We start from the raw sequence: 27,338 nt of genomic DNA, 5'->3' as shown, positions 1-27,338 counted from the left end.
CTTTCCATGCTCATGGATAGGAAGAATCAATATCGTGAAAATGGCCACACTGCCCAAAGTAATTTGTAGATTCAATGCTATCCCCATCAAGCTACCACTGACTTTCTTCACAAAATTGGAAAAAACTACTTTAAAGTTCATATGGAACCAAAAAAGAGCCCATATAGCCAAGACAATCCTAAGTAAAAGGAACAAAGCTGGAGGCATCACGCTACCTGACTTCAAACTATATTACAAGCCTACCATAACCAAAACAGCATGGTACTGGTACCAAAACAAATATATAGACCAATGGAACAGAACAGAGGCCTCAGAAATAACACCACACATCTACAACCATCTGATCTTTGACAAACCTGACAAAAACAAGCAATGGGGAAAGGATTCCCTATTTAATAAATGGTGTTGGGAAAATTGGCTAGCCATATGCAGAAAGCTGAAACTGGATCCTTTCTTTACATCTTATACAAAAATTAACTCAAGATGGATTAAATACTTAAACATAAGATGTAAAACCATAAAAACCCTAGAAGAAAACCTAGGCAATACCATTCAGGACATAGGCATGGGCAAAGACTTCATGACTAAAACACCAAAAGCAATGGCAACAAAAGCCAAAATTGACAAATGGGATCTGATTAAACTAAAGAGCTTCTGCACAGCAAAAGAAACTATCATCAGAGTGAACAGGCAACCTACAGAATGGGAGAACATTTTTTGCAATCTATCCATCTGACAAAGGGCTAATATCCAGAATGTACAAAGAACTTAAACAAATTTACAAAAAAAAAAAAAAATACAAACAACCCCTTCAAAAACTGGGTGAAGGATATGAACAGACACTTTTCAAAAGAAGACATTTATGCAGCCAACAAACATGAAAAAAGCTCATCATCACTGGTCATTAGATAAATGCACATCAAAACTACAATGAGATACCATCTCACGCCAGTTAGAATGGTGATCATTAAAAAGTCAGGAAACAACAGATGCTGGAGAGGATGTGGAGAAATAGAAACACTTTTACACTGTTGGTGGGAGTGTGAATTAGTTCAACCATTGTGGAAGACAGTGTGGTGATTCCTCAAGGATCTAGAACCAGAAATACCATTTTACCCATCAATCTCATTACTCGGTATATATCCATAGGATTATAAATCATTCTACTATAAAGACACATACACACATATATTTATTGTGGCTTGTGTCTACTATAAAGACACATGCACACATATATATATATTATTGTTAACAGTAGCAGTTAACAATAGCAAAGACTTGGAATCAACCCAAATGCCCTTCAATGATAGACTAGATAAAGAAAATGTGACACATATACACCATGGAATACTATGCAGCCATAAAAAAGAGGAGTTCATGTCCTTTGCAGGGACACTGATAATGCTGGAAACCATCATTCTCATCAAACTAACATGGGAACAGAAAACCAAACACCACATGTTCTCACTCATAAGTGGGAGTTGATCAATGAGATCACATGGATACAGGGAGGGGAACATCACACACTGGGGCCTGTTGGGGGGTGGGGGACTAGGAGAGGGACAGCATTAGGAGAAATACCTAATGTAGATGACGGATTGATGGATGCAGCAAACCGCCGTGGCACATGTATACTTATGTAACAAACTTGCACGTTCTGCACATGTATCCCAGAACTTAAAGTATAATAAAAAATGTTTGTAAAATGATGTATGTATACAATAGGATATTATTCAGCCTTAAAATGGAAAGGAAATCCTGCCATTTGCAAAAGTATGGATGTACTTGGAGGATATTATGCTAAGTATTATAAGCCAGACACAGAATGACAAACACAACATGACACTATTTATATAATATAAAATAGTCAAACTCTTCGAAGCAGAGAATGAATGGTGGCTGCCAGGGGCTGAGGAGAGCACATATTAGAAGGTGTTAGTTGAAAGTTTCAAAGGTTCGGTAATACATAATGAATAAGATCTAAAGGTTTACTGCACAACATAGTGCTTATAGTTAACAATACTGTATAGTATACTTAAAAATTTGCTGAATGGGTAGATGTTATGTGAAGTGAGCTTATCACACACACACACACACATACATGCAAATAATATATAAGAGTACAGGAGAAAAATTTTGGTTTATATTTATCTCCAAACTCATCAAGTTGTGTGTGTTAAATATGTGTAGTTTTTGGGTGCCAATTCTACCTTAATAAAGCGGCTTAAAAGAAGAAGAGTATTATAAGGTTCAAACCACAAGAAGAAAGCCAGAAGAAAGCAGGTAGGGAGAGACACTGTACTACTGTGGTTTTCAAGTCTGAGACACTGATCAGCCGCTTTAAGAAAAAAGAAATTTCTCATAGTCCCCATCGTTGATATATCCCTTTTATTATAATGTTATTTACACATACACAAACATAAAAGTAGGAATAAATCATTCATTTTATAGTTGTATATAACCAAAGTAGCAAAAACGAACTTTTTAGTTAAATGTACTACAAATAAAATTAGAAAACAACTAAAATTTCAGTGGCCAAATTAATTGTGATGGATAATCCCACATGGCTAAAAGGAATTATCTGCTCACACCTAGTTTAGCGAGATTCTTTGGAGTTTAACTTGTCTATTCACTCTTCAGCCTCAGTTTTTTCATCACACTTTCTCCATGGGCATTATTGCAAAGTTTTAGTCCCATGAAGATCCATGAGGTCATCTGACTTTCACTTGATGCAAGCGTATCACTTTTTCATTAAGATTGCCTCCTTTTTTTTCATTAACTCGTGACAACTGAGTACTATGACTTGGATACAATTGGTTTGCAAATACAACAAATACAAACACTGAAATCTCATAAGGTAGTCACGCAGGTAACCTAAGCATGAAAAACATTTGAATGATAAATTCAAATGCAAAATTGTAGCATTATCATAGGATGCCCAAGAATTTGTGGATATCTGAGGCAGCACTGAGAAGCACTAGTGCTATAGAAAGATTTACTGTGCCTACAGCCTCTTTCTAAGGGAGCTGACCTTTCTAAGATTCTGCTGCTCAAGTGGCTATATCCTGTGCCTTATCACCCATTGGCCTTTCCCCATCTCTGCACTCTGGCCTCCCATTCTGGCTACTGTGGGTTGGGGCAGGAAGAGGGGGTGCACTTGAACCATGAGCATGCAATCCACTGGCTGGCTAGTGGCCAGAAATTTTTAGATGTGAAAAAAGAAGCTGGAAACATTTCCACCCTCTCACTTTTCTCCCTCAAATATGGAGGAAAGTTACCCATTGACAACACACATGAATGCAGAAAGATGATGCCAAATAAGAGCTAGAGAGCTACGTCACCCATGAGCAAAGTGAAGTTATGGTGCCATGGACACCATACCCATTTTGAATCACTCTTCAGTTTTAGATGCCTATAAACCCAGCTCAAATTAATGTCAGAAAAAAAAAAAAAAAAAAGGAAATATAGGCCCGGTGCGGTGGCCTACGCCTGTAATCTCAGCACTTTGGGAGGCTGAGGTGAGTGGATCACCTGAGGTCGGGAGTTCAAGACCAGCCTGGTCAACGCGGTGCATAGTGAAACTTCATCTTCACTAATAATACAAAAATTAGGCAGGCATGGTGGTGCACGCCTGTAATCCCAGCTACTCAGGAGACTGAGGCAGGCAAATGCTTTCACTGGGGAGGCGGAGGTTGCAGTGAGCTGAGATCATGCCATTGTACTCCAGCCTGGAAAACAAGAGTGAAACTCTGTCTCCAAAAATATATAAATAAATAAAAATAGAAAAGGAAATGTAATTGCTCCAATATGGGAAAGTCAATGATTTCATCTGAACCAAGCCTTTCTCTTTCTACTAACTCTAGTCTCGTATGTGTTTACTTTATTGCAAGACATCACATGAGGGTAAGAAGGAAAGTGGGCACATCACTCTACAAACAAATAAAAGTCTTGCAACTCGTTAGCCCTAACCAAGTCTCCGGGCCCATCCCTGAAGAAATTTGTGAGACCTAAAGAGTTTAAGGCTCTGATTCACATGCCCCATCCTTAGAGTAATAAATTTTGTTGTTACATCTTCTATAAGCACATGGACTCAAAACAAGGGCGGGTGTTCCCCAGAGGTGAACTTGGAGAAGGGTGAAGGGGCATTTGGCAGCAACAGCATCATGTATCCACTACACATCCCTGTAGGCCCCAGTTTCTTTGTAGATTGGTTATAATAATAATCCTCTGCCTCTCTCTTAAGACTGCTGTGAGAATCAAATGATGCAGCGGACGTAAAAATGTTTCTAAACTACAAAATGCACACAACATAGGTATTATTGTTTAAAGGGCTCACTATCTTCCCTTTTCGAGGGCACAAGCTCATAATCAAGCTGAACGGGCAGTTTCCGCCCTACTGACTATAACAAGTTTCCTGGGATCAGTTCCTCTTGCAGGATTCAAGAGTGTTCCCCTAATTTTATTTTGGGCAGCACGTGTAGTTCACAAAATGCAAATATTTCTCATCTTAATTACCTCCACTGGAGCTTTATGGAGTCATTAATTTTCATGATACTAAGGCTTTCCCATTATCCACCTCTTCTTTTACTTCACAAGCTTAGAAGGCATGGACAACTTCCATTTTTACTGGAATGTAGAATGGAAGAGAATGGTTTTAGCTCAAAAGAGGAAGGGGCTAAGAAAGCTAACAACTTCTGCATACTGAGGGCTTCCTTGATTTTGAAATGCATATGCTTCAACAACCAGAGAATGTTGCATTCCTTGTGTGTCTTCTTTGGGACAGTGCACAGTTTGAAGTAAGATTTGTTAGGTTAGATTGGTGTTTAGATAAGCAACCTTTCAGGAGGGATGGCCAGTGATGAGAGAGGTGGCAGATTTGGAGCCCAAAAAACCTCTCCTGTGGCAACAATAATAGTGAAACAACAGGACCTGCTTGCTGGGTGTCTTCGATGTAAAACAGCCGGGGTATTCCTGAAAGAAGCTGAAAACTAAGGCACATAGAGAAAGGTTCTGATAAGAATTTTGAGTTATAAATTGGAAAAGTATAGGTGAACTTCTGGATTTTTATAACTGTATTGGATATCAATCTCATCCTTAGTTCTAAGTAAATTCAATAGATACTTGTGTCAACCTTTTATATACAACTCATGTCAACATAAGGGTTATATTTTTTTTAGGTAATTGTTGGAGAAAGATGGCTTGGAAATCTATCAATTCCCTGGTAATCTGCAGGCCACTGTAGCATAGAGTGTCTTCTTGGGAATAACGAAATGGCACCTGCTCCAAATGGGTAAGTACAGGAAGGTGTGTTCTCCTCCAGGCTAAGACAGTGCTTTACCAAGGCTCTTGCCTGGCTCAGGATGGGATCCCAGGTACAGGCACAGATGATACACTCACAAAGTAAAAACTTGACAACCTGTGCCTCCTAGTTTATTTGAATCTGGGGATGCAGAAAGGACAAAAGAGACATACCTGTTGTTTTAGGCAGTGTTTTAAGGGACAACTCCTTAGAGCAGAAGTTAAGGAAGAGCCTGAAAGAGAATTAACTAAAAAGACATTTTAAAACTTGTGTGCATGATCTTCAACCCAAGGAATTTCTATGTAGGATGTCAGGGGTAAGGGCTAGATGTGCATCTTGAAAATGCTCCCTGTGATATGCTGGTGCCCAGTCCCGACTGCATTAATTATTTCCTGGCCAGCTTACTGAGATCACTGGAGATCTCTTCCCCACCACCTCCCTCCTTGAGTTTATTAGGTTCCTCAACATGCTGTCAGAAATAACTTTCTGAGACACCGCTTCTCCCTCCTTAGGAACCCACTGTTCAGTAATCCCTCCCTCCTCTGAATTCCTTTAGCACTTTATCTTGCTCACACAACACTTATCACCATGTTCTGTATTGTAGTTATTTATGAACATGTCTTATCTTCCAACACATAAGCCCCAAAAAGTCTGAGACTCAGTGACATCCAGAGGTCACCCACTGGGGCCCTTGGATTGCTTTCTGCCTGTGTCTGCCGGCATATTTTACTTGGCTTTGCAGCTTGTTTAAAACTTTTCTGATACTTGCCAGCTTTTACAAATCAAGAGATATTCCCCCTACTCTCCAATTCTCCCCTAACCTAATGACTATTGTGCAATGATTTTTCGGTTAAAATATTTGAAGACCTGTCAACACAGGCCCCACATTCCTGGGATGGCTACTGTTGAGTGGAGCAGAGCAGCAGTTTCTCCAGTAGCCTCCGCCACTCTCTATTGTCTTATTGGGCTGCTGTGTCATTCACATTTCCCTCCTGGCACTTGTTGGACATTTGAATTTGTAACCGCATTAAGTAATTTTGATTTCTACACAGTATCTGACTTTTCATAGGGGCTTCATAAATATTTTTCAAATGGCAAAACCAAAGTCTAAATGCTCCAGGGATGGGTACTTAAGTTCATGTCTTCCTCTAAGCTGCCAGATATGAGTTCATAAGAAGAACCCAAAAAAAAGTCTATTAGATTTCGTATTGTGGCTTTCCCCAGCAAAGAATTATAAGCTAGTTCCTCATTTTCAAGAGCTTTATCTAAATCTCTTTACTCCCCAGCTGCCAAGTAGCTAAGCCATCCTCTTCAAGCTGGAGGAAATGATACTAAACTTGGGAATTTCAGTGAGCAGGTTGTCCTTAGCCAGTCTCTCTGAATTTTTGTGTTGTAGCTTGCTATTCATCAGGGCTTTCAAAGTTGACTTCATGTAACTCTCCACTGGAAAGTCCCTTGGGGAAAAAGTTTTCGTCTGGAAATACTTTTTTTTTTTTTTTTTTGACTGCCAGGATAATCATCACTTTTTAGTAGGAGATATAAATAGGAGAGTTCTTTCAACACTGATTTCTGAAATTTAAACTCATGTCCTCGGTCATCTAATTAAAATCCCTCAATGCCCTCCATCCCCATACCCTCAAGTCTAGGATGTGAACCTGTCACGAAAATTTTAGGAGACATGTGAGATATTTTAACATTTTATTAGTCTTGTATTTATATTTTGTAGTTACCTGCTATTAATGGTAAATACTATAATTTTTTCCTCTACATAGTACAGTGATAATATTTCCCTTAAAAATATTTTAAGTATAACATGAAATTCATTGTAAGAAAAATAAGGAAATAATAGCCTTGATAGAATGAAGATAGGGCTGTGGTGGTGAATTTGCTCCAAGTGTGACACTTGTTAGGAAAGCACTGAACTTTAAGGTAAAGTCAGAGGTCCTCCCTTCACAGGGCGCCTCCCTCTCTTTGACTTCAGCTCTCACCATTTTTTGCCTCCCTTTCCATTTTACATCCTAATGTAACAGGACATTTTTACAGTTCCTCAGATATACTGGCAGTTTCCCCAGCTTTTCACAAATGGTTTCACAAATGCTAGTTCTTCTTCCTGGAGAGTATTTGCTATGCCTTCCTCTAAGTATCCCCACTCCCACTGCTCCCTCAGCCCTTTCTTCCCCCATCTGGCTTATGTGACTGGCTCCCTCTCATCCTTCAGTTGAGCTGCAATGCTGCCTCTTCAGAGAGGATCACCTGGAACACCCTATAGGAGATGAGTCTTGTCTCCTGTTTCCTATTACAGAATCCTGCCACCTTCCTTCCACAAGATTGTGTTCTTACCACAATCTGTTAATCTTTTAAAATGTATTTATTCTCACTATGCAGCCATAAAAAGGAACAAGATCATGTCCTTTGTAGGGACATGAGTGGAGCTGGAAGCCATTATCCTCAGCAAACTAACACAGGAACAGAAAACCAAACACCCCTTGATCTCACTTACAAGTGGAAGCTGAACAATGTGAACACATAGACACAGGGAGGGGAACTGCACACTGGGGCCAGTCTGGGTGGGGTGTGGGGGGAGGGAAAGCATCAGGAAAAATAGCTAATGCATGATGGGCTTAATATTATGCCTAGGTGATGGGTTGATAGGTACAGCAAACCACCACAGCACAAGCTTACCTATGTAACAAACCAGCACATCCTGCACATGTACCTTGGAACTTAAAATACATTTTTTAAAAATGTATTTATTCCCTTGATTATTTTATGTATCTCTCACTGCATTGTGAGTTCCTTGAGAACAGAGCCCTTGTGTCCTGTTCACTGCCATATTTCCAATGGCCAGTAGAGTGCTGGGCAGCATGGGTGCTCAGTAGATATCTGATGAATGAGTGAAAGTTCTTCCTGCCCTCATACTTTGGTGGGTTTCCTCTCATCCTTCAAGGCCCATGCAGTGCATGAGCTGCTCCTCTGAGAAGACTTCCTGCCCCTTCCTCAACTAACATAGGTAGTCACTCTCTTTCGGGTCCACAAACCATCATCTACACACAACCATTATAGTATCAAATACAATAAATTGTAACTGGGTTAAAGGTCTCTTTGCCCCACAACACCATGAGCTCCTTGAATACCCAGCCCTTCCCACTCTGCCCCATACAGATATCATCTAGTGTTCATCCTTTATTTTTTTTAACTTTCAGGAGTACATGTTCAGGTTGGTTCTATGGATAAATGGCGTGTTGCAGGAGTTTGGTTGCAGGATATTATTTTATCACCCAGGTAATAAGCATGGCATCCAATAGGCTGTTTTTCAATCCTCACCCTCCTCCCATTCTCCACCCGCTAGTAGTCCCTGGTGTCTATTTTTCCCTTCTTTGTGTCCATGTGTACTCAGTGTTTAGCTCCTACTTATAAGTGAGAATGTGTGGTGTTTGGTTTTCTGTTCCCATGTTATTTTGCTGAGGATAAAGGCCTCCAGCTTCATCCATGTTGCTGCAAAGGACATGATCTCCTTTGTATGGCTGCATGTTACTCCATGGTGTATATGCTCCATGTTTTCCACATTGTCTTTTAACTTTTATTTTAGGTTTAGGTATACATGTGCAGGTTTGTTTTATAGGTAAACTCATGTCGTGGGGCTCTGGTGTATAGATTATTTTATCGCCCATGTAGTAAGCATAGTACCTGATAGGCATTTTTTCTGATCCTCTCCTTCCTCCCACCTTCTACCCTCAAGTAGGTCCCAGTATCTGTTGTTCCCCTCTTTGTGTCCATGTGCTCTTGTTATTTAGCTCCCACTTACAAGTGAGAACATGCGGTGTTTGGTTTTCTGTTCCTGCATTAGTTTGCTAAGGATAATGGTCCTGGTTCCATCCATGTTGCTACAAGGGACATGAATTCATTCTTTTTCATGACTGCATAGTAGTCCATGGTGTATATATACCACATTTTCTTTATCTAGTCTACCGTTGATGGGCATTTATGTTGTTCCACGTCTTTGCTATTCTGAATAGTGCTGCAATGAATATTGCATGCATGTCTTTATGGTGGAATAATTTATATTCCTTTGGGTGTATATACAATAATAGGATTGCTGGGTCTAACGGTAATTCTGTTTTTATTTAATAGTTCTTTGAGGAATGGTCACACTGCTTTCCACAATGGCTGAACCAATTGACACTCCCAGCAGCAGTGTGTAAGCATTCCCTTCTCTCTGCAGTCTCACCAGAATATTTTTTTTCTATTTTTTTAATGATAGCCATTCTGGTGGGCACTAGACAGTATATCTCATTGCAGTTTTGATTTGCATTTCTCTAATGATTAGTGATGTAGAGCATTTTCTCACATGCTTTTTGGTCATGTATATGTCTTCTTTTGAAAAATGTCTGCTAATGTTTTTCACCCTTATTAATGGGGTTATTTTTTGCTTGGTAACTTGAGTTTCTTATAGATACTGGATATTAGACCTTTGTAGATGCATAGTTTGCAAATATTTTCAGACATTCTGTGGGCTGTTAACTCTTTGACAGTTTCTTTTGCTGTGCAGAGACTCTTAGTTTAATTAGGTTCCAGTTGTCAATTTTTGTTTTTATTGCAATTGCTTTCGGCATCTTCACCATAAAATCTTTGCCAGGGCCTATGTCTAGAATGGTGTTTTCTTCAAGAGTTTTTATAGTTTTAGGTTTTATGTGTAAGTATTTAATCTGTCTTGTGTTAATTTTTATATGGTGTAAGGAAGGGATCCAGTTTTAATCTTCTGCATATGGCTAGCCAATTATCCCAGCACCATTTATTGAATAGGGAGTCCTTCCCCTATTGCTTGTTTTCTCAACTTTGTCAAAGATCAGATAACTGTAGGTTTATGGATTTATTTCTGGGCTGTCTATTCTGTTCCATTAGTCTATATGTCTGTATTTGTACCAGTGTCATGCTGTTTTGTTTACTGGAGCCTTGTAGTATACTATGAAGTCAGGTAACGTGATGCCTCCAACTTTGTTATTTTGCCGTAGGCTTGTTTGGCTATTTGGGCTATTATTTTTTCCATACAAATTTTAGAATAATTTTTTTCTAGTTGTGTTAAGAATGTCATTGGTAGTTTGATAGGAATAGCATTGAATCTATACATTGCTTTGGGTAGTATGGCCATATTAGCAATATTGATTCTTCCTATCCATGAGCATGGAATGCTTTTCCACTTGTTGACGTCATCTCTGATTTCTTTCAGCAGTGTTTTATAATTCTTGTTGCAGAAGTCTTTCCACCTCCCTGGTTAGCTGTATTCCTGGGTATTTTATCTTTTTGTAGCTATTGTGAATTCAATTTCATTCTTGATTTGGCACTCAGCTTGGGAATTATTGGTGTATAAAAATGTGACTAATTTTTGTACATGGATTTTTTTATCTTGAAATTTTGCTGAAGTTGGTTATCAGGGCTAGGAGCTTTTGGGGTGAGAGTATGGGGTTTTCTAAAGATAAAATAATATTGTCTGCAAACAGAGATCATTTGACTTTCTGTCTTCCTTTTTGGAACCTTTTTATTTCCTTCTCTTGCCTGATTATGCTGGCTGAGACTTCTAGTGTTATATTGAATAGGAGTGGTGAGATAGGGCATCCTTGTCTTGTTCTGGTTCTCAAGGGAAATGCTCCCAGCTTTTGCCCATTCAGTGTGATGTTGGCTGTGGGTTTGTAATAGATGGCTCTTATTATTTTGAGGCATGTTCCTCCAATGCTTAGTTTGTTGAGGGTTTTTAACATGAAAGGGTGCTGAATTTTATCAAAAGCCCTTTCTGCAGCTATTGAGATTATCTATGGTTTTTGTTTTTAGTTCTGTTTATGTGATGAATAACATTTATTAATTTGTATATGTTGAACCAACCTTGCATCCCAGGGATAAAGCCTACTTGATCATGGTGGATTAGCTTTTTTGATGTGCTGCTGAATTTGGTTTGCTAGTATTTTTGTTGAGGATTTTTGCATAGATATCCATCAAGAGTATTGGCTTGAAGTTTCCTTTTTTGTTGTTGTTGTTGTTGAGTCTTTGCCAGGTTTTGGAATAAGGATGATGCTGGCATCATAGAATGAGTTAGAGAGGAGTCTTTCTCCTCCATTTTTGCAATAGTTTCAATAGGAATAGTACTGGCTCTTCTTTACATGTCTGCTAGAATTCGACTGTGAATCTGTCTGGTCCTGGGTTTTTACTTGTTGGTAGGATTTTTATTACTGATTCAATATAGGAACTCGTAATTTGTTCGGAGTTTGAATTTTTTCCTGGCTCAGTCTTGGGTGGTTGTATAATTCTAGTAATCCTCTATTTCTAACATGATCCTTCTCATATCAAGGAAAGCCAGCTACTTCTAATGACTTTATTTGTATCCGGAGCTGACTGGAGTTGGAAGTGAGGAGGAATAGCAAAGACGATGTGAAAACAGCTGTTAGCATTTGTGGGATGTCCGAGCTATGTATTCATGGCTTGTAGAAGTGCCCATAAAACTATCTTAGTATTTTATTTCTCTATGCTTTCATCTGCAGAAAAAACAAACTTCACCATCTAGTGGTAGAAACCTTAAACTGCAGACATACATCCACCATTCCCTTATTCTTTATCCCACTCAACAGCTATTTATTGACTGAGCACCCACTTACTATGTGCCAATAACAGACTCAGACAAACCTCTGTTCTTTAGTCCCTCATGTATTGATCACTTTCTGCAAGTGGATCATGTTGTTTGGAGCTTTGGTGCTTGTGGTTTGGTGTTGACAGTTTTTGGTAAACAGAGCCATGGGAGGTCAGGTTTTTTGGTGCAAAGGTCAAACGCTGGCATCTCTGGGCCTCACACAACTTGCTGTTTTGGCCTGATTAGTAACTATGAAAAATGTAAGCAAGCTGGGGAGATTTAGAACCCAGAGGATTTCACACATGCAGACGTACACACCCCACAAGGGCTTGAGGCCTCTCTGGGACAGTCACGAGATCTGGCTGCTGCTACTGGTATTCTTGCATTTCCACAATTGGCTGGAGCTGAGGAGCAGCTGCCTCTTTAGACTCTGTCAGACCCGCACTGGCTGTTCTGTCCACTCACTTATTTCAGTTTGATCTCTTCCAAGATATCCAGACATTTGGTGGATTTTGATTCTCCATGTTTATTCCTAAGGAAACTTATCTCCAAATCTCTCCAACCTTTCTTCCAACAAAGCCCAGTTTCCAGAAGAAGTAATTATAACTGCACAATTATCAAGGGCATAATATACTTCTCGATAACCCTGAGATAAATTAAGGGCCATTTATTTGTCTGGGTTTCTGTTCCTGTTAAAAATACTTTCTTTGCTTTTTGTCCCACATTTGGTTATTTTCCCTGCCTCCTTGCTTGGTAAAACAGAAGTCTCTTTTAGAGATTTTTGACTCTCTCCTTATTATTTATCCAACAGATATTTAATGAGCACTTCCTAAGTGCCTGGACCTCTGCTTCATGCGAGAGATATATCTGAGAAGGGGACGGACATGCCCCTAACGGTGCCAGCAATGTGGCCATTATGAAAGATCGTGATGTCATGGGAGCATAGAAAAGGAACACTGTGCCTAATATGGAGATGGGAATAGGATCGAGGGGATGTTCCTGGAGAAATTAATGTTGAAGCTTAGACTTTGAGATAAATAGTGATTTGCTAAGGAGGGAGAATCCTGCACAAATGCCCAGACCAGATTCGAGAGAGTTGTGGGGCATGGAGAGGAACTGAATGGTGTCCTCGAACTCTGCTGAGGAGCACGGACTTTATCTGGAGGGTAATAAGCAGCAAAAAGAGCTTATGAGTAAGGAAGTGAATATTTAGAATATTTAGGTCTGTGTTTTTAGAACATCACTCCATCTCTTAAAACTTATTTTAGGAGACTTGGCTGAGAGATAGGGCTCTGGCTCCTTTAGACGCTTTCTAGTTCGGTTTTATAAGGGACAAGTTTATTCTGAAGGACTCCAGGAGAGGCACCTTCAACATCCTCATGGTGCCGCTGCTGTGTTGGCTGTTGCTCCGCCCTGGGGCCTCTCTTGTTTTGCCCTTTAGATTCTTGTTTTTGCTCCACTTTCCTTGTAGATATCTCTGTTTTCTCTGTAGTTACCTCATCACTTTCCATGTAATTCAGGCATCTTCCTGGAGCTACTGAGGGTTTGTGGTTGCCTGGAGAACCACAGCAACAATGTCATGGGCTCCGCCACCCTTCCCAGGGAGCCCTGGGATCAAAAAGTCAGCTTCAAAGCCTAGTTGGAAGTAGTCAATGCAAAGCCAAAAGTCAACAAACATTTCTCCAGAGTCTTGGCACCAGAAAACCTTTCTCTTGTTCCTTTTACTCAATTCCCAGCTGGTTAGCAGCCTGAACTTCTGCCTACCGTCCCCTTCCATGGCAGCTCCCAACTGTGCCGTAAGATTATTGAGGGAGGCTAGGAATAGAAACTTAATACTGAGAAGATACTTAAGCACTTGATCCAATCCAATTCCCCATTTTATCAAGAAGACCGTCCTGCTTCCTGATTTCCTGACGTTTGAAATGAGCTACTATGGGTGCCTGATACTCCTGGTTCTGGTTTGAGCACCTATAGTCACTGGCTACGTGGACTCAGGAAACTATTTCACTTATTTGGGCCCTGGTTTCCTTTTCTGTAAACTGAGAATGATAATCCCTGCACTGTCTACTTCACAGGGTTATTTTGAGGAGGAGAAAATGACCCTATAGTTGCATTCAATCATTTACAAAAACATATATTGATTACTCAGCCATGTGCCAGCTAAAGGGGGATGAAAGCTCCTGTTAAACTGTAACATGTTACACAAATATCACATTCTCAGATGTAGAAAACTCTATCAGCTGGGTCAGACTGCGTGTGTTTGTCCTGCTTCCCTCACCTGTCTTGCCTCCGGTTAGGTTCCTGGGTATTGCCCATGCGTAGACATTCAAGGCAAAGCTTTAGCAAGAAACCTACTACATAGAAAGTATTGACTAGAATTAGAAAGAACTATGGTGACAAGGCTTCTGTGTATTTGAAAGTTTCATTAAGTCCCGCTGCAGAAGGCCATATGTGATAATATGGCCCATCACAGTTTTCCTGTTAATCCAGTATTGATAAGTAGAACCCCAAACAATGGGCAAAGAGGAGCTAGTGCCACATTTTGAAGATTGCCAGCAATAGTTGCAGCCAGAACAGTGTTCCCCCCACAAATCCCCAGGGCTTCTTAAAAGTCAAAACTGGCCCTGCTACCATGAGCCTTTCCGCTTTCTCCTCCCTCCTCCTTTCTAGGCTATGTAAGCAGAAGTCTAGGAAAGGAGGAAAGGGAGGGAGAAGGAGTCATTTTAGGAGTCAGATTGTAGAGAGGAAAGTGTTCATGGAAGGATCTATAGGGTTTAAAATCCCAATGGGAAAGAGATGGGATCCTCAAATTAGAACAATTCAGAGAAGGTTTGCCTGAAAGGAGGAGGCACAAAGGCTGATGCAGTCACCCAGGGGTAGTGGCAGCAGAGCTGTTTCTACTTCTAGGCCCAAAGGGATGAAAGGAGGGAGCTGCATTAAGAACCAGAAGGAGAGAGCCATCTTCAAATCTTTCAGAAATCTTTTCCAGTGGTCGGGCAAGAGATAATGTTGGCCCTAATATAGAAGTGTCAGGAGAGTTGGAGAAAAAGGTGAAAGTATGAGAGCTATTTTGAAAACAGACTTACCACAGCTTGCAGATGGAATGAATTAAAAAGAAAGAGAGAGAGGAGAAAACGGCAACTTGTAGGTTTCAGGCTTGGGAAGCTGGGTTTTGCTTGTGAACATGATAGGGGTTTGGGATTGGGTGGGAAGATCCACACTCAGTTTTCAACCTGCCAGGTTGAGATGAGAACATCTATGTGGAGGTGTCCAGCATTCGGTTGGATATGACATCTGAGGCTCAGAAGAGAGACCTCAGCTGGGGGTGCAGAATTACATGTGAACAGTAATCATTACATGTATTAAAGGCTGTCATGTAAGATGTCCAAAATGCTGAAAATCTGATGCTTAGTGAGTAAAGAAACCAGCTCTTGGCATTTTGAAACATGGTCTTTGCTACCTTGGAATTATGGCCACTCCTGAAAGAGATAATACCGTTATGTTCTCTTATGCTAATTACTATCCGCAAAATAGCTGTTTTGCAGTAGAGGGAATTAAGGTTCAGAGATGTGAAGTAGAGTAGCTAAGATTATTATCCTTGCAAGTGACCACAAGTCCTGTTTAAACCAGTTTAAATGAACAAAGGAATTCATTGGCTTAAATCCAGTGTTGTCTTTTGGTTTGGGGCACAGTTTGATCTATGAGTTCAGAGAATGTCATTGAGACACAGTGTGTCTACTTTTATATTTGCTCTGCTTTTCTCCATTCGTGTATTGGCTTTACTTCAAAGCTGACTGTTGCATGACAGCAAGATGATTAGAGCAGCTCCAAGCCTCACATGCTTATGACCTCAAATCTATTGAACAGATAAACTTTCTCCCTCAGAAGTCCAATTACAGGTCTCAAGTCTTTTCACTGGCTCTAACTGGGTTCTGTTCTCAGCTGTGGCCCATCACTGTGGCCAGAGGGATGGGATCTGCCAACTGGGGAAAGGGTCAGTCCCACCTAAACACTCTGATTTCATAATAGAGAGGTATATCCACAAGCGAAAAACAGGGTGCTAGCACTTGAGAATTCACTTCACTCAAGTGAAGGAAAAAGACAAAATCCAGTGATCCAGGAAGAAAAGGATCTGTTTGAGGTCACTCAGTTTGTTAGTATCAGGCCAAAGCTAGATCTCAGGAGTTCATCCCACTTACTTTCTTCCACACTCTATTGCCACTTGTTTGATTCGTTTCCACCAATGTTCCCAGAGACTTAAGGTGGTCAGAGGCCAGGAATGAGTTCACAGCAAGAAGAGTAGTGATAAAAACATCCAAGAGGTCCCAAGTCATTCAGGATCTTTCTCTTGCCCAGGGTCACCAGTTGGCCAACGCTGGACTAGAAAGTGACAGGAGAAAGGCACTGCCCAGGCTAGTGGGCAGGAGGACAGGTCAGCTGGAGAAGCTGCTGGGGACCCTGCCCAGACCACACTCTTCTGGTCTGGCGGAAGTCAGACCTCAACATCCAGAGGACTTACAAGACCTGCAAAGGGAGCCAGCCCACAGAACTCTCTAAAAGCGTCTTCAGTTCATTATTCACTGCCAAGTTGCTCCATGTGACTTTGTCATTTTTTTTTCTCTCTGCCTTCTCTGTCAGAAAGTTTCCCTGGTTTTGGTTATTTTTAGCCCGGTGTGGGCCCTTAGGGACCATCAAATCCAACTTTCTTGTTTCACAAAAGAGAGAAATGATACTCTGTGTTTGAAAGCGAGTTGATTAAGTTCACACACTTACTGTCAGAGTCATCCTCCCACCCGTGTCTCCCGACTTCCAGCCCAGGGATCCCACCGTACCTGGTTGCCTCCACCTATCTCTTAATGATCTCAGTAAGGTGCCTGACTGGCCTCTGCCTTGTTAAAGAGCTAAATGGCCTCCCGGGACTCCCAGGTGCAAATAGTTGTTACCTAGAAATAGAGTGGGTTCCCAAAGAAGATTTGCAAGTTGGTCTTTGGAAACTCAGAAACACGATTTCCCTAGGAAGATGGTTTTATGCGTTTATAGGTTCTCAGTCTCACTTGCAAATCCTATAGAACCTAACAATACATGCCAACGTGAAAACCAATAGCACATTCCTGTGTCTCCTCTTAAGGGTTGGGTACTGAACCACACTTTGGCACTTCTCAATAGAAAGGCTTTAGGGACCTCTGCAGGATATTGATTCTTTGGGAATTAGCTTGCAAGCAGTCTGGGACCCATTTACTTTCTTTACTCTTTGAAGGATGGCTTCACTTTTCTTCAGGGCTGGCTCCAAGAGCTCATGATTTGTGCACGTTGCACAGGGACTCACACTCACAGGGCCATGCATGTGGTTTAATGCTCTTCTGTGGCCCTCTTGAAATCCTGAATAGTTTTTTCTTTGAACTTGTGTTCTATAGGTAAAGTCCAATGAGACAGTGGAGCATGCATGGGACCAGAGGAAACACGTGTAATCTATGGATCCACTGCCATTCCTTGCCTCCCCACTCACATATAACATTTAGGATGCCCTAGAAACAGAAGTTAACTGTACCCAGGACACATGGAGTGCAGTCAGAATCACAGTGAATATATGTATGTCTACTGGGTAAATGAGGACACTGACAGCTCCCAGAGGCCATGATTTCTGTTCAGTGGCATTCTAAGAAACACAAGTGACCGAGGATCCCTTTCATATCCTTTCTTACTCATGTTACTTCCCTGTGTTAGCTACCCACTGAGGCTGAAAATGGTGACACAGAAGGAAAGGGAAATGTGGACAATCCATCATGTCTTCTCATTTTGGTCCTTCCTTCCTCATCAGTAAGCTGAAGACTGAGAGTGTTGGTAGAACATGCACATGTCAAGTAAAATAAACACAGTTGAGTTCATTTTTCTTGGCAGCATTTCCACAGTTCTGATGAGGAGGAAATACCTATGCATGTGTGAGCTACAAAATACAGAAGACGTAATTTCAGTGATTCTACATCAAGCTAAATGCTCTGACATTTAAACTAATATTTAAATGTTATGTATTTTAAAACTAATATTCTACCATATAAAGATGAGTGGTAAAATTGATGCTGATAATTTAAAATTGTTCTTAGAGCTACATCAAATAGCAAAGTAAAAACACCATGATGAGTGGAGAAAGAAGCCATGAAATCAAGAGAAAGCTTTATATTTTGTACCTTTAACAGCACTTTTTTCCTGCCTTTTGAACAAGGAACTCCACATTTTGATTTTGCCCTGTACTCTGCAAAATATGTAGTCATCCCTGCCTCTCCAGCTTCAGTATTTACCTTCTCAAATTCTGTTCCTTCAATGGAATAGCTGGAACATAACTTGCCATTTCAATCCACCATTAATGCCTAATCATTGCTCTTTCAAATATTAAGGTGTCGCTTTTGCTTACTACTGTTTGATTTATAAAGTTCTGTATTAGTTTGCTTGGGCTGCCATAACAAAGTACCACAGAGTGGGTGGCTTAAACAACAGAAATTTATTTTCACACAGCTGTTGGGGCTGGAGGTCTAAGAGCAAGGTGTCGGCAGGTTTGACTTTTTTGAGAATTATTTCCTTGGCTTGAAGACAGCAGCCTCATGTGGTCTTTGCTTTGTGCTTGTGCAACCCTGGTGTCTCTGTGTGTCCGCATTTGCTCTTCTTATAAAAACACCAGTTAAATTGGATCAGGGTGCACTAATATGACCTCATTTTACCTTGATTGCTACATTAAAGGCCCCATCTCCAAATGCAATCACATTCTGAAGTGCTGGGGGTTAGGCCTGCAGCATATAAATTTGGAGAGAAATACAATTTGACCCACCACAAGAACTTTCTCACTTTTTTTTTTAATAGTAGCCTTGAGAGAGCAGCCAGGACACACATTTTGCAAGTCTATTAATTCGTTCAACAAATATTTATGAGTACTTACTAAGTGCTAGGTGCTGAAGATGTAACAAGGAAGACACCGGGCAGCTTCCTGCTCTTGTGGAAATTAGATTCTAGTGGGAGAGACAGACAAAACGTAATAAAAAATAAAACAATCACAGACAGTGAGAAGTACACGTAAGGTCACATAAACAGTGCTGTGATAGAAAATAAAGTGGGAGAGATTTTTGGTAAGGTCATCACGGAGGGCCTCTCTGAGGAGGTGACAAACATTGAGAAACATTCCTTAATGCAAAGAGCTCGGGAGAGGAAAATGCTCAGCAGGGGAAACAGCAAACGCAAAGGCCCAGAGATGGGAAAGAGTTCAGTATGGTCTAGACACTGACTAAATGCCAGTGTAGTTGAGGTATCAAGTGTAATGTGGAGCACGGAGTGAGATGGCAGGAGCAGGATCACGTGGGGGCCTCCTCTGCCTTGGTTAAGGAGTTGAGAATTTATTCTGAGCGCAAAGGGAAATCACAGAAGGGTTACTGTCAGGGCGGTATGAACTGTTCTGCATTGTGGGGGATGGGTTGGCAGAAGGAAGGAGTGGGAGATGGGGAAACTGAGTCCTACAGGCGATCACTTACTGGCTTTCATTCACACAAGTTCCAAGCGGCAGGACTGGGCAGGTACTTACATGACATTCCTATAAACACGGAGCAGGGCGCCCTCTGCTGTTCCAAGTAATTCTTAATCCACGTTGATGGCAAATCTAGGAAATGAGGAAAGAAAACTTCCCAACGCTTAATTATGGAATATACAGGAATTCTCCAATCACATTTTCAAAACACATACCAAAATTTTGAGGTGAAGAGAAAGGGGCATGAGGAAGCTCCCAAATAACAGGTTGACTGTTCTTAGGAAAGCTGGGTTGAAAATGAAATAGACTGGCCTTTTTATTTTTAAGAGTAATTAATAACTCAAATTACTCTTACTGTTTTCTAAAGAATTATACACGCTCATTACAAAAAAATTCAGACAATACTCCAACAAAAAAGCAATACATTACTCCATATTTTACCATTCGGAAGTAACAAGTACTTCTGATGAATATTACTGTAGACATCTTTCTGTGCCTGTATAGGTACACATACTGTTGGATAAAAATGTCCTCAGTACAAATCCCTCTAAAGTTAAAGACATTACCGAAGAAATTTTAAAAGCAGACTCATTTTTTAGACACAATTTCAATTTTAGTTATTATAGATTGTCTCAGTGTTGTAAAACAGTGTTATAAAACATTATAACTCGTTTTGTTTTTCAATTTTTCTTAGCTCTGCAATGTTATCTTTCATCTTCTTTATTTTATAATTTATCTTAGCGGAATTGCTTTACTGAATTCATATTCTTAATGAACTCTTCTCTCTTGGCAAATGTTTTCTGCAAAGCGTCAGGTAGTAAATATTTCAGGCTTTGTGGGCTAAAAGAACTTGGTCACAACTGTTCAGCTCTGCTATTACAGCGTGAAAGCAGCCAGAGACAATATGTAAATGAATGAATGTGGTTGTGTTTCAATAAATGTTTATTTACAAAAACAGGAAGTGTTTCAATAAATGTTTATTTACAAAAACAGGCTGTCATTTGCTGACCCCGTTACAAAAGATAATATAATTGCTGTTTACTCTTCCTTCCATCTCACTCTTTTCCAGGTTTCGCTTATATTATTTTCACTTCGTTAGAACTTAATGATAAATTCCCTTATACTACCTTCAAGGCCACACAGGATTAGCCTTAGCTGTGAAATTCAATAAATATGGTGTTCCACATGGGTTCTTTTCATCACAGCTTTTTCACTCCAGTTCTTTATTATTTTTCATCTCTTGTTCCATTGGATTACTTGCCAGTTTTGTGTAGTTTGGTTTTGTTTCAAAATGAGTTCGTGAGTATTATATTTCCCAAGCTCTTCCATGTCAAAAAATATCTGCCTTTTATCTCCATGCTTGATGACACCCTAGCTTGGCATAATATTTTTGAATCACATTGTTTCTCTCAGAAGTTCGTGATCATACTCCATGTCTCTTGGTGCTGAAGTTGCCATGGCAAAGCCATGAAACCACCTGACGTTTTCCCCTTCTAGGAGCTGACTTGCCTTTTTCTATCTAAATGTCTAATTTTTTTCTTGATTCTTAACATTTAATAGTTTAACCAGGAAATTTCCCAATTTAGACCATTCCGTATCAATTTTTCTGGACGTAAGTTGTCCTCATTTTTGTCCATTAATACCGTTCTTCTTTTCAGGAAACTTTTTAGGTTATATCTTTGGATTCTCTTATTTTTTTTTTCCTTATACTTTAAGGATGTCAGCTGTCTTCATGTTGGATAATTTTTTCTCTCTGTTTCTATCTTTTTTAATTGCTTTGTCTTTTCATCCTGCATTTTCTGTGATTATCCCCAGCCATCTCTCCATGCCATTTGCAGCTACATTTTTCTCTCCTTTACAATTTATAACTTATATTTATAACTCATTGCTTTGTTTTTCAATTTTTCTTAGCTCCACAATGTCTTCTTCTATCTTCTTGATTTTATGATTTATCTTAGAGGTATTGTTTTACTGAATTAATATTCTTAATGAACTCTTCTCTGTAATTAAGCATTCAAAAAGAACTTGCACTTCACCTTTGAGTTTTATTTTCTTCCTGAGGGTTTTTGGTTTTGGTTTTGGTTTGCCTTTTGCTTGTTTACTACTTGTTTTTGTAGTAGTAGATTTGCATAATTTTGTGCTGCTTCTTTCCATTTTGCTCATGCTTAGCAGGGAGCAGTTTTGTTTGTAGTTTCTGTAAAATGACGCGGATGGATTCTCCTTGATGTTTTTCTCGCTTTATCTGGAGCTATTGTGTCTTCCCCTCACCAAAGAATCTGTTTCAGAGGTGGGTGTGACTTTCCATTTATTTTTTAATTAAAGCTTATTATTTTGAATCCTCAGTATTTCGTTGACTACCTTTGCTTTTGGGAGAAGGGCTGGCCTTAGGAGTTGTACCAGTCATATCAGAATCTTTCTTTTCATGGATGCCAAACCTTACGGTTCAAGCTGTACCCTCTCCTCTCTTGCTGCTAGTGTATTATTTGGCTTAAAAAATAACCATTTCATCAGGTGGGGAAAGAAGTTTCTGTGATCTTGTTTTGCTCTGCTATCTTTATGTGGAGTTGGGTGTTAAAGCAAGAGCCAGGTGCATTTTTGGAAGGAATTAGTTATGAAAAGAAAGAGACCAGGTGATTTTTGGTTTCTTTTAGCTCAACATACTGAGATACCACTATCAAGCCAACAGGGGTCGCCCGACGATTGAAAATTACCAAGTTCAAAAATGTACTAGTAAGAGGCATTGCAATTTTCAGACCACTAGAGGGCAGATGCCAGTCACAGTAAATAGTTACTATTGTCAAATGAATTGTGCTGGAGCTCCATTAAACTTTTACAAAAAAGTGTGAAAAGGACAAACTGTAGGGAAACGGAGCTTAAATTATCTGGCAGTTGGGGGCTACTCACTTGTAAGAGGGGTCCCGTGATTCTCTATCTTGCCATCTGTATCCATCTCCCGTTAGGTGTTCACTTTTGCCAATCCCCCCGTCATTCATGCTTGAAAACTATGAAAGCATGCCCAGCTCCTCTTTTCGCTGTGCTATTTTCCAGCTGGCATTTAGAAATTTGAAACACTTGCCCAGAGTTACAGCCCCCCAGCTCATAAATGATGAAGACCTGAAAGGGAGCCCACCTTGCTGGCTCCTATGCCTTCTGAACGCCTCTCCAGGAGAGCAAGCTCTTGTCACTGATACTTCACTTGTAGCATTGAAGCCACAAGAGAAGCAATACCAGCAAGAGATGAATCAAAGTCCTCCCTTCAGCCCTTGCTGTTGGCAGCTCCCTATGGCATTCTGAATCATTACTCTGGACAGACTTTTGTGACCCAAGGATAAGCCTCCTTACAATAAAGATGATAGAAACCTGCCTTTGCTGCCAAGGATGTTCCGTTTGTCTCTCATGCTGGGTCTTGCTGCCGAAGGTAACATTTGCCAGCATAAACTTTCAGCCTGTTGCTTACCACATTCCTCCTTACATCACTCATCATGCTTCACCAGGGAATTCAAGGCTTATTTTTCCCTCCTGGACTGCTTACTGCTTTCCTAGCCTTAAGTCTTTGGCGAGACATTACATCACATACATGTAAGACAGATGCCTGCTTTTCTCTCTACTCAGGGAAGCTCTGAACCCACATGATGTCAGTAAAACCCTGCTAAAGGTTTCAGATCAGGATGTAAGTCATGTGCCCTGTTAGTAACATAAATTGGGAGTATCATTAATATGACTGTGTCCTTACAAGAAAAGACATTTTATTTTCTTCACGTAGATTTAGTTTGGGCTATCCCAGAAAATCACTGTTTTCTTTTAGGAAGCATGTTGGCTTAAATATTGTTAGATCTTCCTAAGACCTGATTCCTCCCAACAGGCAGCAGGCAGGACTGATGTTTTGTTTCAGCTGAGCTGTAAACATGATCTGCGGCTGGTGTGGTTCAGTTCACAGTGGATTAAAGTGTTCAGTGTCCCCCAGTCAGATAAACATATGTAGAGGACTATACTTTCTAGTGGCCTTGTCTGGAGCCCAGAATAGTGGAAAGGATATGTTTTTATTGTGATTTATTCTATCAAATAAATAAATTGGGCCTTAAATTAGGGAAGGGGGTGGTTTTGCTTGTTCATTTCTCTGGGACTGAAGTGGGTAAGAGTTTGGACTCAATGGGCAAAAAAGACAACGAAATTCTCATGGGCGAGGTGAGCCAGCCGTTGAAAGGAAGGAAGGAGGAAAAACACTTTCAGACCTAGGGATCATAGGAGTGGTGCTGTCTCACATCAGTTTAAAATTTTCCTTTTCCTTGCGTTATTGTCAATATTTCAGTAGACATCAGACCTCATAGCTTAGCATGTGCTAGGCGAAGGAGAATTAGGAAAAGGTCTGTGTTCTTCTGGCATGGGCTATACCAAGACACAGGCTATGTCTCTTGGGCTGTGTTCTTTGAGAACATCTTGCAAAACGATCCTGAGAAACAGTTGTGAGAGGTGACCAGCAGGGGCCCTAGAGCAGTGGTTCAGAGTAAGAGATGGCCAATGATAATCAAGGGGGATTTGTTATTGTGTGGAGCTATTTCCTGAGAATTCTCAGGAGTAAGAAGGAGAATAAAATATAGCTATTATGCAATAAATTGATAAAATATTGAACGGGGGCTTAGATAAAATTATTTGGCTATTAAGCAGAAAGCCTCCCTTGAATGCTAAAGAATCTTGAGAAATTATGGGTACATATTGCTAGAACTTTCCTCTTTGGTTTTCTGTGGCTTTGTATCTCCTAAATAAACTCATGTGACGAAGATTGGGATTGCTATTATTGAGAAGTTCAAAGAAGAAAGGTTTTAATTGCATGATTGATTTCTGTGTGGATTATACCTAAAGAGAGAGAGGAAATAAGCAGAGTGAGTTCCGTTGCTAAACAAACATACTTTTAGTCCTAGAGGGAAATGCAAGATGCTTGCAATTCGAAGAATAAGATTATTAAAACTAGAAGCATATTTGGAGAAAATGAAATCAAGGAACAGTCTATTTAATCTTTTTATGGTTTCTAAAAGGTTAATGGGAAAACCTGGTGTCTTAAATGAAGTGAATTTAATGTTATTAACCTTCAGTTCCAGGTGTATGGAATAAAATACAAATCTCAATATAGATGTAACTGGGTGTTGCCATGTAACCCATGTTAAGTAAAGTATTCAATATAAGAAATAATGAAAAATTGATGAATGAATAAGCGATTTGGGGAATAATTGGCAAACCATTTGGGAAAAAATTATCTTAGAGCTGTATTTTATACCATGATACACTAGATAATTGTTTTTAACCCACTGAAAATGTTTCTTCCTTCCTGTGGTGATAAATTTAATTTCCTTTGGGAGATAACCTCTTCTGTATATGCAGTGTGGGTGGGACTGTAAATTCCCTGCCCTTTTCTGGTCACAAGGTGGCTGTCGCCCAAGTCAGGACAATTGGAGACAGTTTCAAGGGGCTGTGAATGGAGCAACAACAAGAAAAAACACTCATTGAGCACCTGCTCAGGCACAGATCTCTGTTCCCAAGGAGTTTACATCCTGAGGAGTGGGAGTAGAGGGGGTTGAGGACGGTGAGTGTTCCTTCACTTCACTCCTATATTCTTTTCAGGTCGGCCAGAGCTGCCTGATCTTTTCATCTCTGAGCCAAGTTCCTTAGGTTTTACTTCAATTACATCCACTCTCCCAATTTGTCCAACAAATATTATTTTTGCTTAAGTTATCTCAAGTCAACTTATTGCTTGAAAACAAAGATGTCTAGTAAATTTCATATGGCTTAAAGAAGTGATTTTCAAACTTCAGATGCAGAAGAATCACTTAGAAAGTGGTTAAAAATACATATTTCCATGGTCCTCTGGAATAACTTTGATTAATAAGGTCTGCCAAGCGTAATGGGGATGGACATTAAAACAAACAAACAAACAAACAAAACAGGTATTTTGGTGCAAGTGATGCTCAAACCGCTTTTTGAGAATCACTAAAGAGTTAATTGATTTTTCTTAAGCGTAGAAAGACAAGTAGAAAATAAAACTTTTATGAGAGGAATACAGGGAAGACAAATTTCTATTGCTTTGAAGTAAATAGAAACAACTACAAAGGAAATAATACTGATAGACTCATGTGAATAAACATTAAACATATGTAAATTAAAAATTAAAATGAAGGGACAAGAAGCAAGACAGAAAACGTTTTTCATCAAATATAACAGATAGTCTAATATCTATAATAATCTGTGATGAGCTCATTTAAAATTAAACATAAATGGATAAAAGGGTTTATTTTTTATATGAAGGGGAGCACAAATAGTAAAGAAACACAGAAGAGAATGTTAGCTCATAAAATAATCAAGAAAGTGAAACCAAAGTAAAATGAATAATTTTCCACCTGCTAAATTAATAACAACAAACAATTCTGAGAAATGCCAACACAGCACTAGCTAGGTTAGGCTACAGTTGCCATCCTCAGGCCCTTTTGCAGCAGTTTAATTGGGGTTGAGAAAACACTCAAAAAGCTGTATTTCCAGAAATAATGAAGGTGGTCTTCTCTATTCTTAAGGTTTATGAAACCTAGAAGTCAAGACTTCTATTTTAGGACTTATTAATGTAAAGGGTTAGATCCCAATTTACCCAAAACTTTAGGAACCCATCAGCCCCTCAGATCTAAGGCCAGCTGTCCCTTAGAGGACTAAAGGCCCATGTTCAACACCTCCCTATGCTGAGGCTGTCAGATTTAGCTCATCACCATCATCATCATCATCATCATCAAACACATTTAAAAGTGTTGCAAGGCACACTTATAATAATAAAGTTACTCACTGTTTATCTGAAATTCAAATTTAACTGGGCACCCTATATTGTATCTGACAACCTTATCCCAAGCACACATACCTCTGCCTTTCTTTCTAGGAAGCTTTCATAAAGACACCCATTGAATGGTTCATGAAAACCTCCAGCTTCAGGCATTAGTAGTGCAAAAGCTTAGATCTTTGATTTCTTAGCACCACAGGAAAGGGGAATGGCATTTTTCAGGCCTTCCAATTTGCTAACTCAAGCAGCAACTCTGAATTCAGAGTGACTCTCAGCTGTGTCCCTTGATCCTTGATCTTCAGGCTGGATCCTGTTGCCAGCAGCAACTCCAGGAGTAGGAGGATTCTTCATCAGCCAAGGACCAGCCCAGAGGGAGAACCAGTTAACTTATCTGAAGTTTGGTTTCCCTGTGAGTACAAAGCATGGATAATATGACCGCTCCTGGGTAAAAATAAGACTATAATTTCGTTTGTTTGTATCTATAAAAACAAAGCAAACAAAATTAAAAAAAAAAAAATCAGCTGGGCACAGTGGCTCACGCCTGCAATCCTAGCACTTTCAGAGGCCTAGGCGGGTGAATCCCCTGAGGTCAGGAGTTCAAGACTAGCCTGACCCACATGAAGAAACCCTGTCTCTACTAAAAATACAAAATTAGCCGGGTATGGTGGCACATGCCTATAGTCCCAGCTTTTTGGGAGGCTGAGGCAGGAGAATCACTTGAACCTGGGAGGCGGAGGTTGTGGTGAGCCAAGATCATGCCATTGCACTCCAGCCTGGGCAACAAGAGCGAAACTCCGTCTCAAAAAAAAAAAAAAAAAAAAAAAATCAGAGGGATAAATGAGAGGCAAATCAAAATGTCTCCCATTAAAGGTTAAGCATAGGAATGGGGTTAGACAGGGACTAAGACAGGAAAGATACTTCTCAGTGTATAGCCATTTGTGTCATTTTTATTTAGGAGCCACTTTGGCAGTGCTCTTGTAAGGACGACACGGGGTGATGCTTGCCCAGCATCCCAGCATCCCGCACACTCTGGGCTACTTGCGAAATCCTGGTACTTCCACTGTAGCACCTTGAGCCTCCCACAGGGACCTACTCCTTATCTGCA

The 27,338-nt window shown here is 40.1% G+C and overlaps 1 long non-coding RNA gene across 1 annotated transcript in view; it reads left to right on the top strand.

Moving 5' to 3' along the window:
* The first annotated feature begins 21,557 nt into the window (after positions 1–21,557).
* Positions 21,558–27,338, top strand: part of LOC144329577 (uncharacterized) — a 58,315-nt gene continuing 52,534 nt past the window's right edge. Inside the window, exon 1 of the long non-coding RNA XR_013394943.1 lies at positions 21,558–21,709. This is a non-coding gene — a long non-coding RNA (uncharacterized LOC144329577). The remainder of the gene's footprint in view (positions 21,710–27,338) is intronic.

Source organism: Macaca mulatta, chromosome 6, assembly GCF_049350105.2.
Source record: "Macaca mulatta isolate MMU2019108-1 chromosome 6, T2T-MMU8v2.0, whole genome shotgun sequence".
In the NCBI taxonomy this organism is placed as follows: domain Eukaryota; kingdom Metazoa; phylum Chordata; class Mammalia; order Primates; family Cercopithecidae; genus Macaca; species Macaca mulatta.
Note: the sequence above shows the minus strand (reverse complement) of the source record. Positions and strands in the feature narration are given on the sequence as shown.